Source organism: Castor canadensis, chromosome 6 (assembly GCF_047511655.1).
Source record: "Castor canadensis chromosome 6, mCasCan1.hap1v2, whole genome shotgun sequence".
NCBI classification, from domain to species: Eukaryota; Metazoa; Chordata; class Mammalia; order Rodentia; family Castoridae; genus Castor; species Castor canadensis.
Genome location: NC_133391.1, coordinates 176,222,710 through 176,232,318, shown reverse-complemented (window position 1 = coordinate 176,232,318; position 9,609 = coordinate 176,222,710). Strand labels below are relative to the sequence as shown.

At 49.5% G+C, this 9,609-nt stretch overlaps 1 non-coding gene across 1 annotated transcript; it reads right to left on the bottom strand.

Moving 5' to 3' along the window:
* Positions 1-9,244: 9,244 nt before the first annotated feature.
* Positions 9,245-9,408, bottom strand: LOC141424314 (U1 spliceosomal RNA). The gene has a single exon (XR_012449264.1). It is a non-coding gene; the product is annotated as a U1 spliceosomal RNA (small nuclear RNA).
* Positions 9,409-9,609: the final 201 nt, after the last annotated feature.

Below are 9,609 nucleotides of genomic sequence, written 5' to 3'. Positions count from 1 at the left end.
ATGACACAAGTGATGTGTCAGGATCTAAATTCACCTGCGCACAATCTATTTGTCATTTGTTCTGCATTCCCCTTGCTCCTCTTTCTCGGCTTCTTTTGTCTCCCCCCCACCACAAAATTACTGCTGATAATCCTGACATTCTCTCAGTGGGACACAGCTTGGACAATGCTGAGTGTTTCTGACTCCGTGATGTCCACAACCACCTCCGAGAGACCTGAGAGTGGAGACACTTCTGCTGCACCCAGGTGCCCACTCGTACTTAGGCTTCGGTCGTCCTGCAGTTTGGTTCTAGGTGCACAGATGCCCCCCACCCAGTTTTCACTCCAGGGTTTGCAGTGAGCTTCATGCTGTTCTTCATCTCGTTCTTCTTTCCTGTTCCCTGCTCCTGTCTGTGCATTTGTGATGTCACTGGGGCTGTCGACTTCGGCCGTCAAAATGGTTATGTTTTCCTGATGTCTTGGGTTGCTCTGATGTGAGCAGCAGCCCACTGTGGGATGTGCTGGTCTGGAGGCCCGGGAAGGCAGCACTGAGGGAGATTGCACCCAGAGAAGGGGGCACTGGGGAAGGGAATGTGGCCTGTTTTTCTGAAACCAAACTCTTGCTTCATCCTGGTGTGAGGATGTCTCAGTTTTCAGACAGGGAAACCAAGGCAGAGACCTATTGGGACTTGTCCTGGTCACACACTTGCTGACTCTCCAGGGCTGCACTCTGGGTGCCTGAAGCTCTCAGACGTCATCCAGCTCGTGACCTCTTGTCTCCGGTATCCAGTGCACCTCTGAATGTTCAACTAAGATGGATCACACAGCAGGTTCCTGTTCGGTGGACGGCTTGGTGATCAGTTTACTGTGAGCTTGCAAGTAGAAGCCCACGTGACTAGCTCATAAGCCTGTGGAGGTGGTCCCGTGCAGGTGCTGGTGGGTGTGACTCAGTCACAAACAGGGGACTTTAACAGAGGAGGTGGGCCTGCGTAGCCAGGGGACCAGGTCCTCAGAAACAGAGCTATGGATTCCCAAGGAAGAGACTTCATCTGGAGTCGGCCACCACTACCCTCACTCCAGTTCTAGCCAAGCCCTGCCTGCGGCCTTCCTTCTGATTCAGACCTGTCTGGCCAGGTCTGGGAGCCAATTCACCAGTCAGTTCCTTGTAACAAGCCTTCAAAGAATCTACATGCACCTCTGAGTGGCTGAGCCCTGAACGGCAGGGTGGGAAGGCCAGGGAGTTCTGCCAGAAGTAGCCAGAGGAGATGCCCCCACAGCAGTGCAGACAGATGGTGGGGAACACCCGCTCTACAGAGTCAAGCCACCACTGCAGGGCCCTCGGTGTCCTTTCTCGCAGTCCCAGCCTCTTGCTGCCTTGACTCCTGCCTTCCGATGGGGTCTGGGACTCATGCCACCCTCAGGACATGCTCAGGCAGATGGTCAGACAGGCATCTTCTGCTGGCCTGGCTTCCTAGAGAGGTTTCAGATCTCCTGCCACCCACTTCCTTGCTTTAAAGATGCTTCACTGACCAGGTGACATCTGATGTGGTTTTTGGGATGGCTTGGGAACAGCTGTGGGCTTCACCAGGCAGACAGAAGGGGCAGTAATGGATGAGCACCTGAAGGTGAAGTGTCACCAGGTGAGGTGTGCAGGAGCACTGAGGACAGCAGTGTCCCATCACAGAGATGAGAGGAGCCATCTTTCCTGCTGGGTGACAGTGTCCTTTGATGGCCCAAACCTGGGGGGAGAAGGAACTGCAGGCTCAGGGGGCAGAGCACCCTGCACATGGAGAGGGTGGACCCCTGCATCGCCCCAGGTGAACAACACCTGTTTCCCATCCATTGATTAAATCTGCAATCAGCCGATAGCACCTGAGTGCAGCTGGGGTGGAACATCTCAATATCCAGAATACACCAGTTACAGAGCTCTTGAAAGGTCACCATAGGCTGGTAACAAACAAGCTTTCAAACATAAAAATAGACAGGGCTTAGGCGACTGTATCCGAGAATATAACCCAACAGCAGTGTGGCAAAGTAGGAATCACTCTGGGAAAGAGCAAACCCAGGCTGCTTACACCATCAGCAGCTGACAACGAGAGGTGTGAAGATTTTAATAGCCAAAGCTAGTCACTCCCAGGTCCCTTAAGATGCCAGGCTCTTAGCTAAGTTGCATGCGCTCCTGTGTCCAGCAAGCCTTGCTCAGGACCCACGGTATCCTGGCCCCATCCTAAGCCGGGGTGAGCGCCTCTCCTGGCCCCCGACTGACCCTCTGCAGAGCGGGATTCAGTGCTCAGGCAGGAAAGCCACAAGCTGGGCTGTTCCTTCTTGCTCAGCAAACCGGCCCCAGCATCAGAGCTGCTGTGATTCTGGGGATTTTCCAAGGCTGTCTCTGGAGGCTGTCTTTGCATGCCCTGCCTTCATGCCTCACCAACACCTGGGTGCTGCCTGAGGCAGCGCACAGTGATCACAGGCCCGGGCTCCCCTGCTCCTCATCTGTCATCACCACCTCCAACGGCTCTGTGCTTCACCCGCCTGTGCCCGCACCTTCGCTGGTTTAAGGTTCAAACAGACTCACCCGGCTCCTCACCTGCCTTCCTCTCTCCCCTTACTTCTCCTCCCCTCCCCCTTCTCCCACTGGAGCCAGAGCCGGAGGCTCCGACAGATCCAGGTGGCTCCTTGGTACACTTAATTGTCCAAACAAGAAGTGAAGAAAGAATTAGACTCCACCAGCCCTCTCTCTCCGAGTGGCCTGGGGCCCCCATCCCTGAGACTAGTCAGCATCGATCACTTGGGGTGGAAGGATTTCTTTTAATGCTGGGCGATTATCAAGAATAAGGACTTTCACATCTGTGTTTCTTTGAAGGATCTTATGTTCTCTGCTGATCCTAATTTCGGAAGACAATTTTTCTTTGCAAACTTGTAGAAGACATCTTCATGGGGACTCTCCATGTCTAACCTCTTTTTTGTAGCAGAAAACAAACATCAGAAATGCATGCATTCGCAGATCAAAATTATTTTTCACAAAGCTAGTTTTATTCTGCCAGGAAATTGGAGGTTTGAAGCATCTTTACTTTGAAGCAGCTTGTTCTGCAGTGGAGTTTTCATAGCATAAGAGTCGACCTGCAGATCAGGAGGTTGTGATCTGTAGATTTGCAGTCTCTCTCCTCAGGACCCTCGTGTTTCCTCTGTGGTCTGCAGTGGTTTAAGTGACAACGCCTTCCCTCACTGTGACACTTTCACACAAGCTTGGATGGGAAACTTGGATGTAGGTAAAAGGTTTCCCACAGCTGAGTGTTAGTGAATAATCCCTGCAAAATGTCTCTGTCCCCAGGGCCGGCAGCAACCCTGGTCGGTGCTCTGAGTTCCTGACTTTGAATGGGAGTTGCAAATTGAGGGTGGGTCCTGAACTCTCTGCCTGCATTTTCCTCAACAAATTACAGGCTTTCTGCCTTATAACCCCCAGAAGAAACAGTGTGCAGATTCACTCACTTGTACTTCTGCAGGTCACGGTAGGTTTTTCATTCATCCAATGGGGAAATAGATCTAGGATTTTATTAGCTGTGAGTTGCTGAGAGGAGGTTTGAACCACGATGATGACCGTGGCAGGTGCTGTGTGAATCTCTCCTCCTTAGCCTTCTACTACGGACCTAGCTTTTGTCACAGATAGCGGTGGGCTAGCCTTTACCATTCGTCAGGAGTGTAGTGCAGTGTAAAATGTACATTGCCAGGTGAGGTCAACGAAGTCCCCAGGGCACTGCCGAAAGTAACACCTTTAGGTTGTGAGGACGAAAGGGGCCATGCTTTGCAGTTGTCAATGAACCAGTGGTTGCTCCCTCCTCGGATGAATCCAAGGACAGGATTGGGTGTGAACGTCAACTTTGACAAGTTGTGTCAAGATGTCTACCACCTGCAAATCTTGTCAAAACCACCATTGCATATTATATCCCCATCTTTCTAGGAAATGGGAGCCATGTTCCTGGGTTTTGCCAGCCAGGAAGCAGTCTGAGTCCCTGACGGCCAGCCACGGCCCTCTAGACTGAGTGATGTAGGCTCATGCTGCTTTATGTCACAGCTTCCTTTCCAGCTCAGTAACACCTTTAGGTTGTGAGGATGAAAGGGGCCATGCTTTGCAGTTGTTGACACAGATTCTAGCTCAGCTCAGTGTCCAGCGAGGCACAGCTGTGTCTCGGCCTAACTGTGGTAACTCCCTCTTAAGTTAGGGGTCTTGTCTGAGTTTCTGGGCTTCAAGCCCCTTGTAATGTTGACAACTTGGTGCCTTTGAGGTTTTGTATGGTGCCTGTGATTTTGATGGTACCGAGTGTTCTGACCAGTGGTGGATGAAGAGCTCAGGGAGGGGCCCACAGACTTGATTACAGTACTGGTTCTGTCTCCAGTTGGCCTTAGTGACCTCTCCTCAAAGCCCCCATCCTAGGAAGGCCCACCAGCACATCTGAGTGGTACAATGCTATCAGTCTATGATGTGGCAAGGTCCAGGGCTGCCTCATTTAGGACATCCATTGTCTGTTTTCTGGGCACACAATTATGTCGTCAGAAAAGAATTTGTCAGAACCCCAACAGAGTAGGAGTGGATCTCCCTCCTTGGACTCTGATGGCCTCCAGGACATCTTCTGTATCCTGCCCACCTTGGGATCTCTAGCAAACACCATGGAAAAAAGTTATTTAAACTGAGCTGTTGTCCTATTCAGCATGATGTCTGGAAAATTGATTGAATCGAAAGATTTTGTTTTACTGATTTTTATGTGTTGTGCCCTTGAAAAGAAGTTGGGAGCATCTGAATTAAAATTTTCGAAATGGTGGGCTTTTTGCTACTTCCTGTGGGAGAGAAATTGCTTCCCATTTCTCTGTTTTAACACTAGATTACCAAGGTCCTTTCAATAAATAACAAACACAATTGATTAAGCCTATCATACAGGTCTTGGGTTTGTCCACTCTTTCAGGATGGAATCAGGTTTATCTACACACTGAAACGTTACATGAAAGTCTTTCAAAGTGCTGCGATCCCAATACATGAGGGATTCCAGACACAGAGCGCCAAGGTGGGTGACATTTCTGCCGTCCATTTAGCCACATGTCTGCTCCATCGGCAAGCTGTTCCTGAGAGCTGATAAACGCCAGGTCCCTTGCCAGACGATTAGTGCACAGAGCCCCTGAGTTCATAGAAATCTGCGGGGACCATCAGTGGACAGATGGCTTCAGGATGGAGGTGGAATGATGGGGTCCAGCCTAATGGATTCTAGGAGTGCAGAGAAGAGGCCCTGACACCCAGAGTGCACCTGGACAAGGCCTGCACCCTGACTGAAGTCAGGCCTTAGAGTAGTCCTGTGTCATTTCCGCTGGACCTGAAACAGGGCCCACTGCTCTTTTGTCTAAATGGCTCTAGCAGCCGTCATGGTGCCTCTCCACTCAGGTGTTCCACGGAGCCTGCAGGTGTCACAGCCCCATTGCTGCTCCTCACACAGACCCACAACCCTTGGTGACACTGCCATTGTGTTCACATCTCTTCAAGAACAGGAGCCATGTTCCTGGCCCTAACTGTGCCAAGTTCCCTGTGTGCCCTGAGGCACCACCCAGGATGTGACTGCTGGGCTCCTGCAGCTTCACTGCTTTTATAAACACGCTAAACACCCATGGGACACAGAGGCAGGGGCTTCATGTCCATGCTCGTACTGGGAGCTTTCTCTTCCTCTGGATGATGCTTCTGTCTGTCGTCTCTGGGATCTTCCTCTGCCAGCTTCCCTGTCTCTTTTGTGACCTCTATTTTCCCCTGCCCCGGGCCCTCAGACCCCGGTGCAGCCTCCTCCTTCAGTCTGACCTGGGGCTGTGTGAGCAATCCCAAAGGAGGTCCATTCCTTTTGCTATGGGAACACTCCTCCTTCCCTCTAGTAACAATGAGGCATAGCTTTTATTTATTTCTGCAAACGGAACATGGACATTAATTTTGCCTTTGTAACTTCCTGATATCCCAGGAACGGATGAGGTCTCTCTAGGGTGTTCAGGGTTGATGGAGGGTGGGCAGTGTGGCTCTCACCAGACAGGGACACTTGTCCACAGCTCTTGATTAGGGGCAGGAGTAGCTGGAGAGGCAACATCGCACCCCAGTCCCCATAGTATCTGCAGGGTGGAGCCTTCCTAGGAACTTAAAAATAGTAGGTAAGTGGCCCAGTTCTTCTGTGTTTCTCTTTGTGCAGTTATTGCTTTCATCTCTGCATGGACCAGTCCTGCAGAAATGTCAGGAATCACAAATGGGGTGCGGGGAGCATCCTGTGCTACCTGCTTTGCATCTCCTGATGGTGCCTGGCAGGCCAGGCTTGCGGGTGAGTGGTTTATCAAGGCGGAGTGAGGAGACATCATGGATGATTGCTTTATGATTTTTTAGCACAGACACTCCGTGCAGATCTCAGGAATATGCTAAGAAAGCTGAACCTTGCACGTCAACATTCACTGGGAATGACAGTCCGACAGCCAGCCGTGGCAACGTCTGATTTCCAGAGAGGCCCAGGAAAAATGGCTTTCCAGTGGGCGAGTCCCATTGTCCCTTGAAAGAAAGAAGATTTGAAATTGTAGCCAGCCAGTTAAGATCTTTGCTTTGAGATTATCTTCCATGGTTCAGCCTGAGGGAGGCCAGGTACCTGGGAATTCCCTGGGTGGCTGTGTGAAGGACTCTGGTGTAGTGGTGGGAGGAAGTAGAAAGGGAGACCCAGCAGAGACCCCCAGGGCTTCTCTCAGCTTCCGGATTGGCAGGTGTTCAGGGCTAGAGCTTCCTGAGGGCATGGACCCCAGTGGGAAGAGCTGACAATGAAGGTCCTGGGCTGTGAGCTGGAGTTTGCCATCAGTGCCTTCTGTCCTAACATTTGAAAAGCATGGCTCTGGCTCTTGTGAAGCTGGACCCTTGCCCCTCTGCACAAAGTCTGCCCTCACCACCAACATGGTGCGTCACTGGGGCTGGAGACAAGAAGGATCGGATCGTAGCTGATTGACAATACTCTCCTTTGGCTGGGGACTAAGACTAATACAGTTCTCCCACCTCTGTTTTCTGTGAAGCAAGGGAGTTTAAAGAAAAATGCAAGTCTCTGTGTTAGGAAGCTCTGGGGAAACTGATTGGGGAAATATTTCACTTGCAAATGTATTTATAACACATTTTGGAAAGCATTTGCTATCACAACAGACACAGCTGGGCACGGTGGCCCCACCCTGTAATCCCAGAACTTGAGAGGCTGAGACAGGAAGATTCCAAATTGTAAGTCAGCCTGGGTTACATGGCAAGACCCCGTCTACAAACCAGCCAACCAACCAACCAACCAACCAACCAACCAAGAACCCAACCAAACCCCAAACCACAAACGAATGAAAGCCCCAAGCCACAAACAAAAGACACACTGTTGAGAAATGCACATTAGAAAGCAGAAATAATTTCTGCACAGTATAATTTTTACATTTTACCTTATTTAAACACTCAGATTATTAAAATAACTAGCACATCTGCAGGTCTAGATTTAGACAGAGCCACCTGCCTCCACCTTTGCCTCAGTCACACAGCTGTCCCCTGTCCCAGGACAGCATGGCTCAGTGTGCCTCTGTCTGGGCAGCCTCCCTCCCAATCATCTCTCTCTCTCTCTCTCTCTCTCTCTTACATATCATCTACCAATCTGTCTTCTACCTATCAATCATCTATCTATCTATCTATCTATCTATCTATCTATCTATCTATCTCATCATCTACCTATCATCTATTATCTATCTCTGTCTCTCTCTGTACCTACCAATCACCTATTTATCAGTCTATCTATCTTCTATCCATCTATTACCCCCATAAAACATTCTCCCAGGTCCTGTAGCCTGCAATGCTCCATTTGGGTTCTAGACCCAGCATTTTTCATTTTGTTTAGAATAATTGTTTATCCCAACTGAATTAAAAAACAGATTGTTATTAAAATATGACTTGCAAGAACAAAAGTGTATTTTTGCAAAGAGAACACACCACCTTCTACAAAATTTCACTTTGATCAGCACGTGAAAACTCTCCCCACAACCTCTGATCACTCCCTGCAGTGTAACTACTGGCCTGTTGGCTCACAGTGGGCACAATTTTGAGCTTTGTATAAGTGGGATTGCATCCGGTGCATTCTTTCCTCTCTGGCTTCCTTCCCCTTCTCTCTCTCTCTCTGTCTTTCTTCTCTCTTTCTCTCTCTCTTTCTTTCCTTTGTTCTTTCTTTTTCTCTTGCTTTCTCTCTTTCTCTCTGTCATCCTTCTTTCCTCCCTCCCTCCCTCCCTCCTTTCCTCCCTCCTTTCCTTTCCTTTTTCCTCGTGCTGAGATTGGAATTCAGGACCTGGTACATGGTAGGCAGGTACTCTACTACTGAGCTACATCTCCAACCCTAACATTTTAGAAGGATTGCTAAAACAGCATTTGCATTGCTTTATATTCTATGCTAGACATCTCAAGATAGAAACTGTGTCCTCTGTGATCAGTCCTTCCACTTTCTTAATGGTGTCCTTTGATGGAAACAAACTCTTACTTTTCCATATTTTTGTGAATTATTTAGTGCCTTTTGTTTCCTTTTAAAGCAATCTTTTTTTGTAGATCCCAAATCATGAAAAAAACTCCCTGAGTTATCTTTGATAGACTTTATTTACTTGTTTTTATCTTTTACATTTAGGTCAGCACCCTGTCTGGAATTATTTTGTTGTGTGATGATCACGCAGGTCCATGACTTTTGAGTTTAGGAATAGTTGTTCACACACACACACACACACACACACACACACACACACACACACTCACTCCTGAAGTTATTTGCTAGGACCATGTTGGATCTAAGAATCATTTGGGGAGAATTGATGCTTTTGACAATCCAGGAAATTCCTCCTGGCTCTGGGCCCTTCCTCCAAGACCTGCCTCTGGTCATGCTTCTCATCTGTGATCATCACCATCATGGTTGGGTCCCAGGGACAAATCAGGCTTTCTATTCAGAGACAAAGGACAGTGGGGCTTGCACTAGAGAGAACAAGATGCTAAACTGGTGCTCTGAGACATTGCCATTCCAGGAAGGACAGGAGGGCCCAAGGACACTGGTGAGTCTGGAGCCCACATGTGTGCAGTGAGGCAGGGCTCTGGAGTCAAGACCCCCCAGCAGCTCTCAGAAGCCTCAGGGGTGAGGCCCAGGGGTTGTGTCAGGGGCATGTGCACACCTGAGCCCCCTTTCCAACTGCGCTGCTAGGTCAGTTCTTTTTTTTTTTTTTTAAAACAGGGGAGAGCGCGAACGCAGTCCCCCACTACCACAAATTATGCAGTCGAGTTTCCCACATTTGGGGAAATCGCAGGGGTCAGCACATCCGGAGTGCAATGGATAAGCCTCGCCCTGGGAAAACCACCTTCGTGATCATGGTATCTCCCCTGCCAGGTAAGTATCTAGGTCAGTTCTTGCAGTAGTAGGAGGTGAACCCAGTATTGCAATGTGTTTGGGTCCCCTTAAGACCCATCTGTGGGACTCCTAGCCCTCCAGGTGACATATTAGGAGCTGGAACTCTTATAGATGGATTAGTGCTTTTATAAGACAGACCCTAGGGAAACCCTAGGAGACCCTAGGGAGACCCTGGGAGACCTTAGGAG